Genomic DNA, 20,457 nt, shown 5'->3' on the forward strand with positions numbered 1-20,457 from the left:
AAATTTATTCACCTATCCTTATTTTTCCTTTGCTGTTTTTTTGTTCATTTGTTTTTGTTTTGTTTTTAAGATAAGGTCTCGCTCTGTTGCCCAGGCTGGACTGCAGTGACTCAGTCTCAGCTCACTACAACCTCCGCCTCCCAGGTTCAAGCATTTCTCCTGCCTCAGCCGAGTAGCTGGGATTACAGGCACCCGCCATCAAGCCTGGCTAATTTTTGTATTTTTGTAGAGATGGGCTTTCACCATGTTGGCCAGGCTGGTCTTGAACTCTTGACGTAAAGTGATCTGCCTGCTTTGGCCTCCCAAAGTGCTGAGATTACAGGCGTGAGCCACCACACCCGGCCCTTTGCTAACATATGTTAGAACGAATCCAGACATCATGTCATTTTACCCCTAGATACGTCAGAATGTATCCCATCTTTTCACATAACTACAACGCATTCATGCCACCCAAAATAAGCAGAACCAATGCCTTCTAATTTTCTAATGGCCAGATCATGGTGAAATTTCCCTATTAAGAAGCAAAATTTTAATGGAGTTAACCACCCTTTTGCAAAAAGCTAGCCCACACATTATTTTTCTTAATCCTCTTATGAAGCCCTGTAAAAAAAATTAGGGCAGAAATTACTGTACTCAGCTATAGATGAGTAAATAGTGCTTCAGAAATTTGATGTTAATTTGCCTAATATTACACATCAGAGAGAATCCAAAATCCAAGTGCTTTCATCCCAACCTTAAATATCTTCTCTTACATTTGGCTAGCATTATGTTTGTTTTTTTTTTTTTAAACAAACAAACTCACTCACTCTGTGGCTGAGGCTGGAATGCAGTGGCAGCCATCACGGCTCAATGCAGCCTCCATCTCCTAGGCTCAATAGATCCTCCCACCTCAGCCTCCTGAGTAGCTGGGACTACAGGTGCATGCCACAATACCCAGCTAATTTGTGTATTTTCTGTAAGGACAGGGTTTTGCCTTGTTGTCCAGGCTGGTTTTAAACTCCTGGCCTCAAGCAGTCTGCATGCCTCAGCCTCCCAAAGCACTGGGATTACAAGTGTGAGCCACTGGGCCTGACTAGAATTTCTTATTCAAAAAGCAGAACACAGGCAAGTCAACTCAGAATCAATCATTATACAACTTTAATGCTTGCACACACTTTGACATTTAACAAGATGCAGAGAACAGTCGGACGCAGTGGCTCACGTCTGTAATCCCAGCACTTTGGGAGGCCGAGGCGGGTGGATGACCTGAGGTTGGGAGTTCAAGACCAGCCTGACCAACAAGGAGAAACCCCATTTCTACTAAAAATACAAAATTAGCCAGGCATGGTGGTGCATGTCTGCAAACCCAGCTACTCGGGAGGCTGAGGCAGAAGAATCACTTGAACCTGGGAGGCAGACGTTGTGGTGAGCCGAGGTCACGCCATTGCACTCCAGCCTGAGCAACAAGAGCAAAACTCTTTCTCGAAAAAAAGAAAAAAAAGACGTAAAGAACAAAAATGAACCATTGGGTATCCCCAGAAGCCTCCACACTGATAAAACAAACAAACAAACAAAAACAAACAAAAAAAAAAACCAGACCTGGGTTCATATTCCAGCTTCCTCATTTACTTGCAAGCACCAGCTTTCTTAGGCATAAAGTCAAGTATTTCCACTTAGTGGGGTAATTGTGAGGGTCAAATAAGTTAATGTAGTGTATAACATGAAGCACCATGGTTAGACCTCATCAATGCTCAACAAATCACCATCATCATCACCATATATACATATATATTTTTTTCTAAGACAGGGTCTCATTTTGTCACTCAGGCTGGAGTGCAGTGGCATGATCATGGCTCACTGCAGCCTTGACCTCCCGGGCTCAAGCGATCCTCCCACCTCGGCCCCCCAAGCAGCTGGGACTACGGGTATACACCACCATATCAGGCTAATTTATATATGTATTTTTTTTTAGAGGCAGGGTCTCACTATATTGCCCAGGCTGGTCTAGAACAACTGAGCTCAAGCAATCCGCCCACCCTGGCTTCCCAACGTGTTGAGATTACAGGCATGAACCACTGCACCTGGTCATCATCATCATCATATTTTAAGGTTAACATTTGGCAAACATCTTAAAATTTCTAGTAAGAGTGTGATTCCATTGAAGCATCTAGAATGATGGTACTCCTTACAGAAAATAGTATCTTCTATATAATTAGTTCTTTCATGACCTCTATTTCCCCACTTGTCCAAAAGGCACGATGCTATTTTCAGTAATAGACTGAACAACCACACCCCAGAGAGATTTAGAGATTTGACGTTGAACAATAAAGTCCCAGCAGGAAAAGCTAAATATAGGTCAAAGGTAAACAGAGTTCTGATGACTGAATTAACTCAAATGCTAAGAATACAATGGCATTTCTTTTGTGAAGAGAGAAATCAGGTAGCCCAAATCAGGACACTTCCTAGAAAAATTCTGATACCTAAGTACATGGGAGAAGGATGGGTAGTTTTCTTTTGGACAATTTTCTTTCTTAAAGATAATTCTTTTTCTTAAGACTGCGAATTCGCACCAATTCTGGCACTTTCTTACAAATGTGTTGCCTTATGGTTTGCACAGCTTTAGACATCATGAATTTTTAGAGAAAAATCCATTCAATAAGGTGCAGATTAGAATGGTTTAATATTAGGTGAATTGCTTTGGGTACAATACTACTAACCCAAGAAAGAAACTTCACACGGGTGTATTCAGAAAATTACATTTCACTTTCTTTTTAAAACTCAGGCCCTCAAATTAAGTAGGTTCACAGAAGGCTTTCTTATACTTCAGCCCATGTGCAGGAGCAGCATTGTTTAATGCATCACCCGAATAGTGTGTGATACAAAATACTTTAAGACCTCTTCAAGGGCATTTTCATTTACAAGTGGGTAAAAAAATGCATTTTTAGAAAATGTGTTTGGGTCACGGCTCCACCCATCTGGATAATAAAATGTCTCATAAAAAGGACAGTAGCACAGGTCTGAAATATCTATTTTTCTTACTATTTTTCTCAAGTTGTAGCCTACTGTATTACGGTAATATTTGAAGTGTCTAAAATATAAGAATAAGTAGATGAGATTTTGCTGAGTGAATTGGACTTGCATGAATTGAAACATACTTTGTCAGCGGTGGTGATGTCCAAGTTTGGACACAGGCTGGAAACTATTTTCCAAAAACATCTTTGGCAGGTGTTTGGGGGTAGCTACCATCAATTTTACCCTCAAAATGAACTGTGCCCAGGGCCCTCCCTTCAACATTCTGGGCCCTAGATCCTAGAGCCCTCCCTTCAATATTCCCCAAAGTATGTTCTTTCTAGTAATGTTAATCTAAGCGATGCTCACTCTACAGCAATCCTTCTATGAAGAAACGTGGTGTACATAAGCTGAAGAAAAGATCTGGGGCCAGGTGCAGGGTGGCTCATGCATGTAACCCCGGCACTTTGGGAGGTCCAAGTGGGAGGACTGCTTGAGAAAAGGAGTTTGAGGCCAGCCTGGGCAACACAGTGAGACCTCATCTCTACAAAAAATTAGCCAGGAGTGGTGAGTGTAGTCCCAGCTATTCAGGAGAATGAGGTGAGAGGACTGCTCGAGCCCAGGAGGTTGAGGCTGTTGAGGCTACTGATGGCTCCACTGCACTCCAGCCAAGTGACAGAGCAAGATCCTGTCTCAAAAAAAAAAAAAAAAAAGAAAGAAAGAAAGAAAGAAAAAAAAAGAAACAAAAAAAAAGAAAGAAAAAAACACAGGGAAAATCCAGCAATAAAGGGATTAACCGTTCCCTATCTCCTTTACCCAGTATCACCAATTATTTATACTATACCTCTTTTGCTCTCTCTCTGTACACACACACACACACACACACACACTTTTTTTCCTCAATCATTTGAGAGCAAATGGGAGATAACAGGCCCCTTTACCACTAAATACTTAAGTGTGTAATTTCTAAGAATAAGGACATTCTCTTACATAATCACAGAATAATCATTAGAATTAGCAAACTTCACATTAATACAATACTATTATCTAATTCACAGACCATTTTCAAGTTTTGGCAAGTGCCCAAATAAAGTCCATTACAGATCATTTTCTGGTTCTCAGTCCAGAATTCAATCTAGGATCAAACTTTGTATTTAGTTGTCCTGTCTTTTTACACTGACCTCTTCCAACCCCATCTTCATCTGGAACAGTTACTGAGTCTCTTTCTTCACTCTGACAATTTGAAGTGTACAGGGCAGAAATTTCATAGAATTGAGGTCTGCAGGCCAGGCGTGGTGGCTTACACCTGTAATCCCAACAGTTTGTGGGGCCAAGGTGGGTGGATCACTTGAGGTCAGGAGTTTGAGACCAGCCTGGCCAACATGGTGAAACCCTGTCTCTACAAAAATACAAAAATTAGCCAGGTGCAGTGGCAGGTGCCTGCCACTTGGGAGGCTACTTGGGAGGCTGAGGCAGGAGAATCACTTGAACCTGGGAGACGGAGGTTGTGGTGAGCTGAGATTGTGCCACTGCAATCCAGCCTGGGCAACAGAGTGAGACTCAGTCTCAAAAAAAATATCTTCTCCGTGCATCATATATCTTCTCCGTGCATCATATCAGCAAGCACATTTATGTGGGTTTATCCCACTATTGGAGGTATTTGTCTTGATCATGTAGCTAAGGTGCTATCTGTTGGGCTTCTCCACTATAATGTTATTAATTTTCCTTTCATAATTAAAAAGTATTTTGTAGAGAAATACTTTGGCATGAGATAAATATCTTGCTCCTCATTTAATGTTGACTCACTAGTTTAGTATCCTTGGGTGACTTTCTAACTCCACCATTCCTTCTATATTCATTAATGGCATTCCAGAGTAAGGAATCGCTTTCCCTGCACTGCGGTTTATTCACTTCTTCATTCATTCATTTACACCCATATGGACTTGTTTACTTTTGTTTCTATTTATTCAATCCATTATCAGATTCCATTACTAACATTATGTATTTTGATGCTCAGATCATCCCAGATTTGCCCAGTAGGAGACCCTTCAAAAGTATTTCCCTGTCACTCTGCCACGTTCTCCTAATTTTTTATTTTTTAGCAACTCCTATCAAGCACAGATGTTTTAGGCTCATCCTGTATTTTTCCCTGCCCTAGCCCTAGAATTGGCCATTTAAGTCCTGGTTCAAAGGTTATTCGAAGACTTAGTAATTTTAACTCAGTATTTTCCAAACATAGTTGAAATAGAATACTTTGGGCTTGATTCTTTAAGAAAACTATACAGCTTAAAGGTTGATGAATCTATTCCAAGCAGGCCTCTCTTCTGCAAGGGAAGGAAAGTTGAATCAATCCTGTATAAACAGACATTCCTTCATCATGTAGAGTTCCATGAGATAGGAGATACTACATATTATATACATAATACACACACACATACACACACACACATATATATGTATATATATATATATCCTCAAGCACAGAAACAAACTATATGAAACTCAATTAAAAAGCCACCGATAGACTGCTTGCACCAGGGCACAATTATGGGACCAGTTCTGCCGAATTTTTCAAAGTCATAAGTGAGAGTCATTAGCCCAAATGGATCATTCAACTCTACCTTGTGGAATGGCATGACTGCAAAACCCTCCAGGTGTTTTTCTAGCCAGATCAAGGTGATGGATAACCTAGAGTATCATATAGCATAATTTGACATTTGGAAAATGGAATTTTACAGGGACAAAACAAATCACATTAAAAGCATCATCATTGACCAGGAAACATGTCCTAAAATACATATATGGCAAATGCCTGCATGAATCCCAATACAATCAAGTAATGGGAGGGAGGTGAAAAGGATCCTGTGAGTACAGGGTTGACAACAGTCAATGCTCCACTGTTGTAAGGTACTAGTGTGATACATACGAAGTCACAACAAAATGTCCACCTAGCTTCCCTTTTTTCCTGCCTTGTGCAACTTTTCCCTTACATTTAAAATAATTCCAGTTGCAATTTGACTTTACAAATGTGTATATGTCTGGTTTCCAACATGTGTCACTGTCCATGTTAAGTTGAATGAATAGAAAGCAACAAATCTGAAAACCTGAGCCTTTGATACTATTATTGTTCTTGAAATATTAATTTTTAATCATATTAAAACATTGTTAATGTTTTTCAAACCTTTAGTAAGTTCCTACTATATGCTAGGTACTGTACTATGATTCATTGGCACTCAGTGAAGTAGGTATCCGTACGATTCTCATTTTACAGGCAAGGAAACCAAGGATTTACAAAATTTGTAATTTCAAATTTACAAAGCTCCTAAGGAAGGAAAGTGGGGTTGGGACAGAAAAGTTATCTTTCAAAACTGTCTTTCAAATCTCAGAGTTCAAGATCTTAATCACTGCGCTTCCTTCTAATTGGCAGGAGTATTGCTTAATGCCTATTGTCTATAAGCCACCATGACAGATGAAGATACAGTGTGCACTTAGGAAGACTAAAATATCATTAATGAGACAAGGTTAACTTTATTTTTGAGTGTCAAAGTTGAGTGAGTGTATCACAAAATAAAAGCATAAGGCAATGAATGGCTCATGGTCAAGTGAGGCATCTATTAAACAAATACTACATTTATACAGGCAATGGGCAGGAGGGGGCATTTCCCAGAAGGTGTATTGTGTGCCTACTGTTATAGTTGTGTGCCTAAGTTAGCTCCCTGGTTGCTGTGATCATGGAAGCAAAAGGAAATGATCTCAATATGAGATTAAAAACCTAACAGTAACTTCTATGCAGATTTAGAAAGCTCTACGTTTTATTTCCTCTCAAAGAGCGATTTCTCCCACATGCCCCCCACACATGGCCCAAGAAAAAAAATCATGATGGAGTAAGTAAGGAAACAGCACGCAGATAGCTCAGGGGGAAGGCAATCTACTGAAAGACTCAATAGACATTTCCAGGATACTGCTGGGGATTTTTACTAAAGTGGAAGAACACACAGGCAAAAGCTACAGAAAAGAACAGACGGAGATGAGACGTAAACAGGACGAGATAAAGAGGGTAACCAAAAAGGCAACGCAGAATTAAAAATCACATAGCAGGCAGCAGACAACAGAACTGAAGAGGTGGAAATGTATTTTTCTAATCAAGCTTGGTGTTAACCAGTTGGGAACGTGGTGGTGGACAAGAAACAGGTGCCTAAGAATAAAGATGTGAAGTGAAGGCAAAGTAAACATCCAAACACAGTGCATCTGCCAGTTCTGCTTCTTTGATGACATGCATAGGATGATGACAGAGTTAAGGTTTTTGTAAAATAAGCTCTTAATCTAACATGATTTTTAAATTATTTTGTAACGGCTAGTATTAAGGAGGCCAGGATGCACACACTCAACACACTACACTCTAATTCTGCCATTGCCTGTAGACAGAAAGATGGACACACGCAGGATGTAAGTCTGTGCAGTGCAAGGCTGTGTCCCTAGCACAGTGCTGCCCATTGTAAACACTAGTAATTTATTTCTGGAATGAGTAAAATGAGTGGGAGCTCTAAGTGGCTTGAAGCAAGGACAGCCAAGTGATAAAGCCACAAACACTAACAAAGTCCATGCCATCTCTTGGAATAAATAACAAAATCAGTGGCAAGGAGGGCTCAAGATATTGAAAGAATGAAGGAATTTAAACTGCTGGAGTAAATGCTCAGAAAGGTGCAAATACCAGCCAAAATCACTGTGAAATGGCCAAGGGACTCCAGGTATGGTTCTGCTAAACACAGATGATATTACTTTCTCTTCAATCTACAAGAAAGTCAAACCATTGTCTAAGTAACTCTGGCCTAAAATTTTAATACTTCAACAAAAGAAGATCTATTCATTTAAATTATGGAGAAAAATGATAAATATACATTATACATATTACATTAAAATATATAGCACAAACACTCTGGGTATTTTGTCTTATCCTAACGAACAAAGTTTTTATTCCGAGTTACTTTTTAAAAGGATCATTGTTATTTTTTGCGAAAATATTTTTTTATATGTGATTAACATTTAAATCAGTAGACCTTAGAAGTAAAGCTGATTACCCTCTATAATGTGGGTGGGTCTCATGCAATCAGCTGAAGACCTGAGGTCTTTTTAAGAGGAGGAAATTCTGCCTCTATACTGCAACACTGATTGAGCTCAGGTTTCCAGCCTTTGAACTCAAGACTGCAAGATCAACTTAGCTAGAGTAACTTAGCTAAAATTAACGAATCATAGGCCAGAGTTACCCTGTGCGTGTGTGTGCGTGTGTGTGTGTGTGTGTGTGACAGAGAGAGAGAGAGAGAGAGAGAGACACTGATCCTATGGGCTTTCTCTGGAGAACCCTGACTAATATACCCCCTAAAATCATTACTGGTTTTAAGCAAACATACACAGGTATGTGTGTCTGCGTATCACATTATATAACCATTTTGCAACTCAGTTACTTTTTGGGCTTCTTTGAGCTCTGAACTCTATCATCTTCTCTCACTTCTTTCTAACAGGCTTCTACCCTGGAGAATGTAGCCCCTGTTACAACCCAGTTCACACTCTTACGGCATACGGAAAAATACCCATAAAGTTGGCAGTATTAGATGAAGAGCTAAGAGTATTTGCTAGAGAATAAGACCGGATTTGTATACTGAAGAGCCTGGAGATCTCTAAGGCCCGGTGTCCCCTTCTGTGAAATAGAGGTAATACTCACACCTCACGGGGCTGTTAATACATTTTCACTAAGCACTTGCTTTGGAAAAGTAAAAACTGATGAACAGCTCTCATTTTTCTCTTACAATATGTCCTGATGACTTTCTTTATGACCAGAAGGGATATTTAAAGTAAGGTTCAAATAAACCATTTCCACAGGCCAGCCAACATCCCAATAAGTCATGCCACAGGGTGTGGCAAAGAAACCAGTGTGTGGTGTTCATTGGAAGAATATTTTTAGAAGAACCAAGCTGTGAAGAATAGTAGGTAGTGGGTATGTTTGCAGGCAAGGTGGCATTTAAATAAACATTCTGAAACATTTCCTTTATACAATATCATTAATTACAGAGTACACTAATCCTTAATTATTTCCTGTTTTCATTTGCCCTGTAACAGGGAATTATCTTCAACTACTTTACAGCAGGAATCCCAAGTTTTGGGGCAGAAGAACCTAAGGTGCCCACTAGGGCTATGAGGCATACACTCGGGTGCCAGGATGTTTTTGAGATCTCTTTTAAAAGTCTCTGTAACTTGTTTATTCTGTTATATGTCTATTTATTAGCTGATTTTCAGGATTTCTGGTTCAGTGATGCATCTGATTAATCAAATACATATCAAATGTTTGCACTTTTCCCTTGATAGGGAAGAGTTCAGGCTCTTGGTTGCAGTAGTAAGCTAAGTTTTTCCATGACTTACTATGCATGATTCATGAGTTATTTCTTAACAGCTCAGCATAAGTTTGGGCACCAATGAAGTAGGCCGAGTCTGGCTACAGCTTGTCCAGATACCTTTGCCGCGTACTCAGGAAAGAAGACAGTAAGCTATAGCTTTCTTATTTAATAGTTAAATGACAAGTTAATGCGTGCAGCAAACCAACATGGCACATGGATACATATGTAACAAACCTGCACACTGTGCACATGTACCCTAAAACTTAATAGTATAATAATAATAAAAAAAATAGTTATGTCACCTGACTGAAGTCAGTTACCCCCTCGCTGAGCCTTAACATCTCCATGAGTAAACTGAATTAAAAATATGTCACTGGGTTACACTGAGGATTAAATAAAATAACTTGAGTAAAGCACCTTCCACCAGGTCTGGCACACTCAGAACCACTGATTTACTTACACGTCTAAATATTAAAGGGGGAAAACAAGAAAGAAAACACACCACCACATAAATTAGTGAAACGGCTATTTGCAATATCCCCAAATTGGAATCTGCCTAAATACTAATCAATAATGGAATGGATAGGCAAATTGTGACATAGTCACACAGTGAAATACCTAGTGGAATGCACTACAACCACAGATAACAATATAGACAAATCTCACAAGCAAAGCTGAACCAGGTAAACCAGATTAAAAAAAAAAGCAGTGCGATTCCATTGGAATGAAGTACAAAAACAGGAAAAACTAAAGCACTTAGAAGCCAGCACAGTGGCTACCCAGAGGTGGCAGCAACTGGACAAGGACATCTGCGGGTGCTAATACGTTATCTTGTAGATGTGGGCACTGGTTACAAGCGTATGAAAATTCGTCAGCTGTACACTTATTTTTTGTGATTTTTGTCCTCTACATATGGTACTTCAACAATGAATCAGCAGAAATAGCAAAATACCTGTGCTGTTGAAGCCAAGAGGAACAAAAGTATAACCTCACATAGTAAGAGGGCTGAGGCAGGAGGATTCCTGGAGCTAAGGAGTTTGAGACCAGCCTGAGAAACATAGTGAGACCTTATCTCAAAAAAACCAAACCAAAACAAAACATTAGCTGGTCATGATAGCATACACCAGTAGTTCTAGCTACTTGGGAGGCTGAGGCAGGAGGATTGCTTGAGCCCAGGAGTTCCAGGCTGCAGTGAGCTATGATTGCATCACTGCACTCCAACCTGGGTGACACAGTGAGACTCTGCTTCAATTAAAAACAAACCAACCAACCAAAACAGAGCAGGGCCAAGTTTACTGCCCTGTTTTGCACTCATTCCATTTAATATAAGCTACTTGAAATCTGACAGTATGGTCAGATTGAACTTATCTGCTTGACGGAGCAAGCTATGCCTTAACATAGAGAATCCCTCCAGCCTAGGGCCCAATAACTATTACAAGAACCAAGCACTGCCCCTGCCTGCCCTTTCTCCTGAGGCAGCCTCAAGCATAAAGCACTCAGGAGCGTTCTTAAATGTGACCGATTCTGAACGTTTTACATCAATTAATTCCTTAAATCAATACTACTATTTTCTAGGAGTGATACTCTTATTTTTCCTATTTTATACAAAAGGAAATTAAGGCTGAGATAATAGGTCTTGTCTAAGAAGTAATTAACACTGGGACTCAAATCTAGGCATTTGCTTGTGGAGCCCACGTACTTAAAACTGTTCCACCACACAACATCCTGACCAGAATTCCATCAGCAATGAGGGCTACCTGTTAGTTCTCTCTAGGGTCCTAGTACAAAGCTTCCAGAGCAGTGTTCTTAACATGGGGTGATTCTGTACCCCAGTGGAAATACGGCCGTGTCTACAGACATTTTTGGTTGTCACTCTTTGAGGGGGTGATAGGCATCTAGCGCAGAGGTCCCCAACCCCCTCATCTGTATTTACAGCTGCTCCTCATAGCTCGCATTACTGACTGAGCTCTGCCTCCTGTCAGATCAGTGGCACCATCAGATTCTCACAGGAGCGTAAACCCTATTATGAACTGTGCATGCGAGGAATCCAGGTTGCGTGCTCCTAATGAGAATCTAATGCCTGATGATCTGTCGCTGTCTCCCATCACCCCTGGATGGGACCATCTAGTTGCAAGAAAACACGCTCAGGGCTCCCACTGATTCTACATTATACAATTATACATTGTAAACTTCTTTCATTATATATTACAAAGTAATAATAATAGAAATAAAGTGCACAATAAATATAATGCAACTGACTCATCCTGAAACCATCGCCACCCCCGACATGGTCCATGGAACAATTGTCTTCCCCAAAACCGGTCCCTCGTGCCGAAAAGGTTGGGAACCACTGATCTAGCAGGTAGAGGCCAGGGGTGCTCCTAAACACCCCAAAATGCACTGAGTAGTGCCCCACATCATGGGAGTTTCTCTGTGCCTACTCACCCTCTGGAGGTTGACAAAAAAAAAAAAAAAAAAAGAATTATCTGCCCAAAATGTCCATAGTGCTGAGATGCAGAAACCCTGTCCTACACCCACTGTCAACATGAAACGTTATCAGTGGGCACGGTAAAGCACTTTGTTTTTCTTTCCCTTTCACACCACTACTGAACCTTGAGGGGAAGGATCAAGTCTGCTGTGAGGGAGCTTGAAACTGGGAGAGCAGTTGATTTTTTTTTTTTTTTTTTTTTTTTTTTTTGAGTCAGAGTCTTGCTCTGTCTCCAAGCTGGAGTGTAGTGGCACGATCTCGGCTCACTGCAACCTCCGCCTCCTGAGTCCAAGTGATTCTCCTGCCTCTGCCTCCTGAGTAGCTGGGATTACAGGCACGCGCCACCACGTCCAGCTAATTATTGTAATTTTAGTACAGAGGGGGTTTCACCATGTTGAGCAGGATGGTCTCGATCTCCTGACCTCATGATCTGCCCACCCACCTCGGCCTCCCAAAGTGCTGGGATTACAGGCGTGAGCCACCGCGCCCAGCCAGGAGAGCACTTTTGTCCCTACGCATAAACCAGTAATTTCAGCTACTCTTGAGGTGACTGCAATGGCTTTCTTTTCTAATGAAACAGTGTTTCCTTGCTTGCATGGCTATTTTATATACAGAGCAGGTTCCGAAATGCAGTGGAGCTTAACGCCCTGGACACAGTGGAGGGGGAGGGGTCCCTAGATGCATCTGGAACTCATTTGTATTTCAAAAACACAAAAATCACTACCACAGTGTTTGTGCTCTTTGTAATATGAAACTTTTTAGAAATTGCTTTGTACTTTGGAGTAACAGCCACATGATTCACCATGAAATGAAGTCTGGAAAATCATTTTGGATAAATGGACCTATAAATTCAATAGAATTTCCATGACAACATAGACTGCAACACTCAGCCACAAATAACGGGTTATAAATCACTCAAAACCAACTAGGAATCAGCAATATGTCTCCCATTTTGAAATGCAAGAAACCTGAAATATAGTTTATTTGTTACTTACTCAACCAAAGTTCCCATTAAGAGTTCTTTCCTCATTTCTGATATTGTATTTTCTACCTCGTCATAAGTTTTGTGGTAAATGATGATGTCATGAATTTGCAATTAAGCTAAACAAAATTAACACAGGTGTAGAGTTGGTTGTATTCCCTCCTTTTCTCCCAGCCAGAGACCTCCAAGAAAGCTTGTCACAAAGACAAGTTACACTCTTTTATCTGGAAAACTGCATTTTGCACTATACAGCTGAATGCTGCCACATCATGGTTCTCCATAAGAAAAAGGTTGGTGCAAAACGTTTCTGAGAACACACATACAAGACAACTGGAGGCTTCCAAATGCTTCTGAGTTCTATAAATCCAAACCACACCCTGTTCTTTAGTGTCCCTGGGAGAACCTCCGCAATGAAGTATTTTTAAGATTAGCTGGGTCAACTGGTCTAGAACATCTGTTCTTTAAAACAGCTCTTCTGTTGCTGAGGTCATCTTATCATTTCTGGTGGAGATCCCCTTACAAGAGATTCTTCTGCATATTGTATTGTGATCTCTCCCACTGGGAGGGTCCTTACAGAGCTAAGCACATGGTGGGCACTCATTAAATGACTGCGGAATGAATGAATGAGTTATTTCTCACACAGGAGAAAATACGTTGCATTGCTCCACCGGAATTTTTTTTTCTTATTATTCAGTATCCCTTAAAATAACCAACAGCTTTGGTCAGATGACTGATCAAAGGGGAAAATCAAATTTATGGAACTATGCATCTGGCTTCCAGCAGGGCTGCAAGCCCCCTGAAAGACTGCCGAAGGTGGTACACGTATTCACTGAACAGTGTCCATCCCTTTTCAACAGTTCATTGATCAGACAGACTTCTATGGTTCCATCTACAACCACGTGCTGAAAGACTCATTTTCAGCCCTGGTCTCATGCGGTACACAATCACGGACTTCACTGGAATCTTCAAGGGCTCCACAAGCCAGAAAGGTTAAAAATCACTACCTCTAAAAAAAAGTGTAAACATGCCTCAATGAGCAAAAAATCCCTTCTCTAAGACAGATAACTAGAAGCAGTTCAAGCCGAACCATCCCCTGAAAAGATTACACACATTTTTTTACTCTAATCAACAGTGCAGGAGAATACCAATTTTCCTATACCATGCGTAACACTGGATTTATGGATCCTTCTTATTTTTTACCACTGGATGGGTACTTCTGTTCTCATTTAAAAATTTCCAAACAAGGCTGGGTGCAGTGGCTCACACCTATAATCTCAGCACACTGGGAAGCCGAGTTGGGAGGATCAGGAGGTCAGGAAATCGAGGCCATCCTGGCTAACATGGTGAAAGCCCATCTTTACTAAAAAATACAAAAAATTAGCTTGGCGTGGTGGCACGCGCCTGTAATCCCACTACTCGGGAGGCTGAGGCAGGAGAATCGCTTGAACCGGGGAGCTGGATGTTGCGGTGAGCTGAGATCGCACCATTATACTCCAGCCTGGGCAAGAACAGTGAAACTCCGCCTTAAATAAATAAATAAATAAATAAAATAAAATAAAATAAAAAATCCAAACAACCAGTAAGTAAAGAACCTTTACTTAGTTTTTTTCTAATGATTTCCTGTTTTACTGTTTAAGGAGCTTTTTATTCAGAATATTAATACTTTGCCACAAGTGCTGCATATACAAAGACAAATATACAAGTATCTATGCCCCACCATTGATGGTATCAGGGGAAGAAAAACTTGATATGCGTAATAAATAGGAGAATGGTAGAACCTATGGAGGGGAAAGCAAGAAATGAGGCACTAATTTGGGAGGCTGAAGCAGGAGGATTGCTTCAGGCCAGGAGTACAAGACCAGCCTTGACAGTTCTCAGATATATTGTTAGAGGAGAAAATCAAGTTGCAAAATGAATACACTGTGATCACATTTGACTTTAAAAATGTCACACAACTCAGTACTGTATGTGTCCCATGGGTATACGCACAAGTATATAGATCTAAGGCAAGGGAAGGCTCACGCCTGGAAAAACAGCACAAACTAATAGTAGTTTCCTCTGGGGAGAAGACTTGTATTGATTTGGGGCCAAGAAAGGTGGTTTCTCCCAACTGTTTAAAACACTTGCTGGCTCTAAAAATATAGCTCATCAGAAAAAAAGTCTCCCTTGAAATGAGCAGAAAAAGAAAAATCAAAAAGGAACAAAACTCAAACCCCACCACTGCTATAAGAAGAAGAGGGTGAATCTAATAGATCCATTTAGGGACCCAACTCAGAAGACCAGCCCCATCAGCAAAGTGCTCTAAAGGAATGCATCCATCAGCCCCTAGCAACAGACAGCTCCACATCACGCAGGGTGTAATCTTCCTTTATTCCTGATCTCACTGTAACACAATTCACTCTTCATGTATCTTTTACCACAATGAAACGCACAACTACTCAAGCTTACTAACACTCCAAAGGAAACAAAGAAATAAAGAAAAGATTGAGGCCGGGTGAGGTGACTCACACCTAGAATCCCAGCATTTTGGGAGGATGAGGCAGGAGGATTGCTCAAGGACAGCAGTTCAAGACTAGCCTAGGCAACACAGCGATACTAATTCTCTACAAAAAATATAAATAAATAAAAATGAAAATCGAGGTACTGTTTCAGATTTATGCAGAATTTAATTTACTTAACACAGCTGCTCTACTAAAAAGTGTATTTATTTAGACTACTAATTTCCCACCTACCTAGCCATAAAATTACAGTGCGCACTATAATTTTACTTTATATAAACACAAAGTATTAATATTAATTCTCTCAGACCATATCTTTGGTCAGAAGGACACCAGAGAATCAGAGAGCAAAACAAGGCTGCCCAAAGCTCGGCAAAGCACCAGTCTTCTTGATATATTGGTTAAAACCCAACAGGAATGATTAGAGAGAGGCATTTTACGAACTGGATAAAGGCTTTAGTGGTAAAAAGAATGGTGGGCTGCCACTATTGTAGCTTTGATCATAGTTCAAAATCCTTGGCTTGATGATCTTTTTATCAATTCTCTGGAAAACGTGGGTTTCAGAATCTCATAATCCGAAAAACATATGATGGAGTGGAAAAGATAATAATTAGAAAATGAAAGTTCAAGTTCAAGCTCTGCCTCATCTGGTGCTAAGATCAGGGGTAAATCATTTAATTATTCTGGGTCCCCATTTCCAAATATGCAAAATTGAGATGCTGCTTTTAAATACATTTGAATGATGATGACTTAAAACAAAGTTTGATGATTGAATATAACCTTACACTAGTTTGGGGTTAGTATTTAACACCACAGGGCAAATAAGAATGCCACAAAATTGGCTGGGCACGGTGGCTCATGCCTGTAATCCCAGCACTCTGGGAGGCTGAGGCGGGTGGACAGCTTGAGTTCAGGAGTTCGAGACCAGCCTGAACAACATGGTGAAATCTTATTTCTACAAAAATTAACTGGGCATGGTGGCACATGCCTGTGGTCCATGCTACTTGGGAAGCTGAAGTAGGGCAATCACTTGAGCCTAGAAGGAGGTCAGGCTGCACTGAGCCATGATTGCACACCAGCCTAAGTAACACAAGGAGATCCTGCCTTTAAAAAAAAAATGCCATAAAATCTATGAGATGAGATCAACATTATCTTCTTACTCACCATTAGTATAATTGTAATTTCTATAAAACTTCTTTTAAAAAAATAGATGTCTCTGTTGAACTGGTTACTTGATAGGGAATTCATTTACATATGACTCAGATCAAGTCCCTCGTTAAGTAGATTTTCCCATTTTCTTATTCCGTTTCATATGCTTCCCCCGAACATTTTATTATGTAAAAGCATTAAACATATGAGCAAAGCTGAAAGAATTTTGCTGTGAACACCTGTATACAACCCACCTAGATACCTCCCTTAACATTTAAATGTACCTGCTTTATCAAACAACAGTTCATCCTGCTATCCATTCATTTAATCCCACACTAAATTTATCTTTTTGAGACGGAGTTTCGCTTTTGTTGCCCAGGATGGAGTGCAATGGCACAATCTCGGCTCACAGCAACCTCCACCTCCCAGGTTCAAGCAATTCTCCTGCCTCAGCCTCCTGAGTAACTGGGATTACAGGCACGTGCCACCACGCCCAGCTAATTTTATATTTTTAGTAGAGATGGGGTTTCTCCATGCTGGTCAGGCTGGTCTCGAACTCCCAACCTCAGGTGATCCACCCACCTCGGCCTCCCAAAGTGGTGGGATTACAGGCGTGAGCCACCACGCCCACCCCCCACACTAAATTTTAACGAAAAATGCCATCAGCACTCTCCAACAGCCAGCCATTGTAAAAGCAGCAACCTTGGCATCAAGAGAAAGCCAGGCAGCTGGGCGTAGTGGCTCACGCCTGTAATCCTAACACTTTGGGATGCCGAGGTGGGCAGATCACCTGAGGTCATGAGTTCCAGACCAGCCTGGCCAACGTAGTGAAACCCCGTCTCTACTAAAAATACAAAAATTAACTGCGTGTGGTGGCGGGCGCCTATAATCCCAGCTACCCAGGAGGCTGAGGCAGGAGAATCACTGAAACCCGGGAGACAGAGGATGCAGTGAGCTGAGATGGCACCACTACACTCCGGCCTGGGCAACAGAGCGAGACTCCACCTAAAAAAAAAAAAAAGAGAAAGCCAAGTAATGTTTTTTAGGCTTTGGGTCCTGTTGGTTAGCAAAGGGGTTAATAACTTTATTAATGAGAGCATCTCAAGACTCTGACAGATAAATCTCAGCAGGGAACTGTTAGTAATTTGGAATAAAAATAAGAGTTTAAAGGAGGGGATAAAAACAGCAAAATACCAAAACCATGACTTCATGAAGCCAAAAGTCTACCGGAGATGGTGTCAACCAATAATCAGGTTACAGAGTGGCTCTATTCATGACCTATCTTGTTAGTGGATATAGAAAACATCCAGAGAGATGACACTTTAAATACAATCCTGCTCAAACATTTGTTTTTCTAATTTGTCTTGAATTTATTAAACACAACAGTGAACACACTCAGAAGTCTGCCCAGGAAGTCTGGTTTGTAATTCCCAAATTTGAGATTTCAGTCATCATAGAGAGTTGTGCCCATTAAAAACTCCAGGACAAAAGCTTAATTTCAAAGAAGGCATTTTAAATCAAAGGATGTTAAAACAGGCTACCTTAGGTGGGATTTGACCAGTGTCACAAATGTTACAAGGGAGATTCAGAGAGTTCAAGAAGCATTATTTATAATAGCAGAAGGATACAGACACGTTCATTGACAATTTAGAAGAATAACAAGATAAATTACGGTGCATCCATACTATGAAATATTATGCAGGTATTAAAAAGAACTATGTTGATTCTGTATCTGATATGCAAAAAAGCCAATGATAAGGCAAGTTACAGAACTCCATGTTTTATGATCATCCCATATTTCAGATAAAGGAGGGCAGAAAACCTTAAATAGTCTATAAGATATTTAACTTTGGTTACCTCTGAGAAGTGAAAATGCAGGCAAGAATAGAGATACAACAATGACTTCAATTTCTACTCCGTATCTTCAGTATTGTTTAAAGATTTATCAAGGAGAAGAATTTCTTTCGTAAATATTTGAAACAACAAAGAAAGACTAAAACAAGAACCACATAGCACAGGATGACAAGATTTCTTTTCAAACTATACTAAATACTGACCTACAGACAAAACAGTGCATAGCTGTAAGTGCAGCTGTGAGTGATCTCAATGAAGTCTCAGAGTGAGCACATCCACGTAACTGGCATCCCGATGAGGAAACAGAGTGCTTCTTGCTCCTCCAGAAGCCCTGTGCAATCTCATCTGGTCACTACCCTCCATCCAAGAGTAACCATCTACTGACTTTCTATTTACCTATTACTGCTTGCAGGAAGTGTAACAGTAGCCAGTAGCCATCAAATCATAGTCCCTGATCTGCAGTTCTTCAGTTTCCTTCTTAGGTTACAGCCACTAAAAGTGCAACTCATTCTTATCAAGATACAGGAAATCAGCAGGAAGGGATTTTTTTTTTTTTTTTTTTTTTTTTAAGACAGGGTCTCACTCTGTTACCCAGGCTAGAGTGTGGTGGTGTGACCGTGGCTCACTGCAGCCTCGACCTCCTGGGCTCAAACGATCCTCCTGCCTGGGGAATAGCTGGGGCTACAGGCTTGCATCACCATGCCCAGCTAATTTTTGTATTTTTTTGTAGAGATGGTGTGTATTAATCTGTCTTCATGCTGCTAATAAAGACATACTCAAGACTGGTAATTTATAAAGGAAAGAGGTTTAATTGACTCACAGTTCAGCACGGCTGGGGAGGCCTCAGGAAGCTTACAATCATGGTGGAAGGGGAAGCAAACACATCCTTCTTCACATGGCAGCAGCAAGAAGTGCCAAGCAAAAGTCGGAAAAGCCCCTTATGAAACCATCAGATCTCGTGAGAACTCACTCACTATCATGAGAACAGCAGCATGGGGGTAACAGCCCCCATAATTCCACTACCTCCTACTAGGTTCCTCCCATGACACATGAAGACTATGGAAACTACAATTCCAGACGAGATTTGGGTGGGGATACAGCCAAACCATATCGTGGGGTTTTGCCATGTTTCCCAGGCCGGTCTTGAACTCCTGGGCTCATGCAATCTGTCTGCCTGGGCCTCCCAGAGAGCTGGGACTACAGGCATGAGCCACTGCGCCCAGCCAACTCCTAACTTTCAACAGCAGAGATCTGTTCTCCTGACCAGTTGGTTTTTAAGCTCATTCTAAACATGAGATTCTATGATGCTTTAAAACAAATGTCTTTCATACCAGGCCTCGGTCCATATTTCTTACAAGTTAAGATCAAAAGCTGAATTCTCATTCCTGATCTGTTTTATGGACAATGGGGGTGTGGCGTAATGAGATCAGAGTCTTCACAGGGCAAGCTTTAGAGCTGTTTTCAAGTTGACTGCTAGTATGGGAATGGAATGGGGTTCTGAGGAACCAGAATTTGAGAGAGCCCAAGTCTAAGAATCATCTATAATTTTGTGAGTTCCACTTATGAAGGAGTCCCCTAGGACAGGTGCTTTGTGAAGATTAGGAAATTTTATCTTCACGACAATTCTACATAGTGGGTGTTACTATTATCCCCATTTTAAAGACCGGGAAAGGGAATTTTAGGAAGGTTAAGAAACTGCTTCAAGAACATAGCTGGTGAGCAGTTAGGGACCCAGTGACTCTACAATCTGTGCCCCTTCAGAGCAGACAGGACACCTGGGGCTGATGCTTCATCAGGCCAGACACTGGATGATCATTCCTGTCTGCCTACCAAGAGCAGAGTTCTGTGGTAGAGTCCTCATCTCTTTCTGGTGTGACAACTGCTCATAAGCAAAGGGAAAGACACAGCAGGGATCGTAATGCAGTTTAGGGAAGAAAAGAGCCCTTCCCTTGGGAGTAGAGCTCAACTTCCGTGGGTTCAGATCACTGGGGCTCTGTTTTCTTTCTTCTTGGACCTAGTTTGACTCAACAACTGCCTTGGTCAGAATTTAAGCCTACTCCTATCTGCCGGATGCCGTTATCAACACTGAATTCAACCTGGTCCCTACTG

General features: G+C 41.0%; 1 protein-coding gene across 3 annotated transcripts in view; it reads right to left on the bottom strand.

Annotated features, from left to right (window-relative positions):
- Positions 1-20,457, bottom strand: part of PTPRG (protein tyrosine phosphatase receptor type G) — a 751,407-nt gene that overhangs the window by 225,941 nt on the left and 505,009 nt on the right. The window lies entirely within an intron of this gene.

Source organism: Symphalangus syndactylus, chromosome 21 (genome assembly GCF_028878055.3).
Source record: "Symphalangus syndactylus isolate Jambi chromosome 21, NHGRI_mSymSyn1-v2.1_pri, whole genome shotgun sequence".
NCBI lineage: Eukaryota > Metazoa > Chordata > Mammalia > Primates > Hylobatidae > Symphalangus > Symphalangus syndactylus.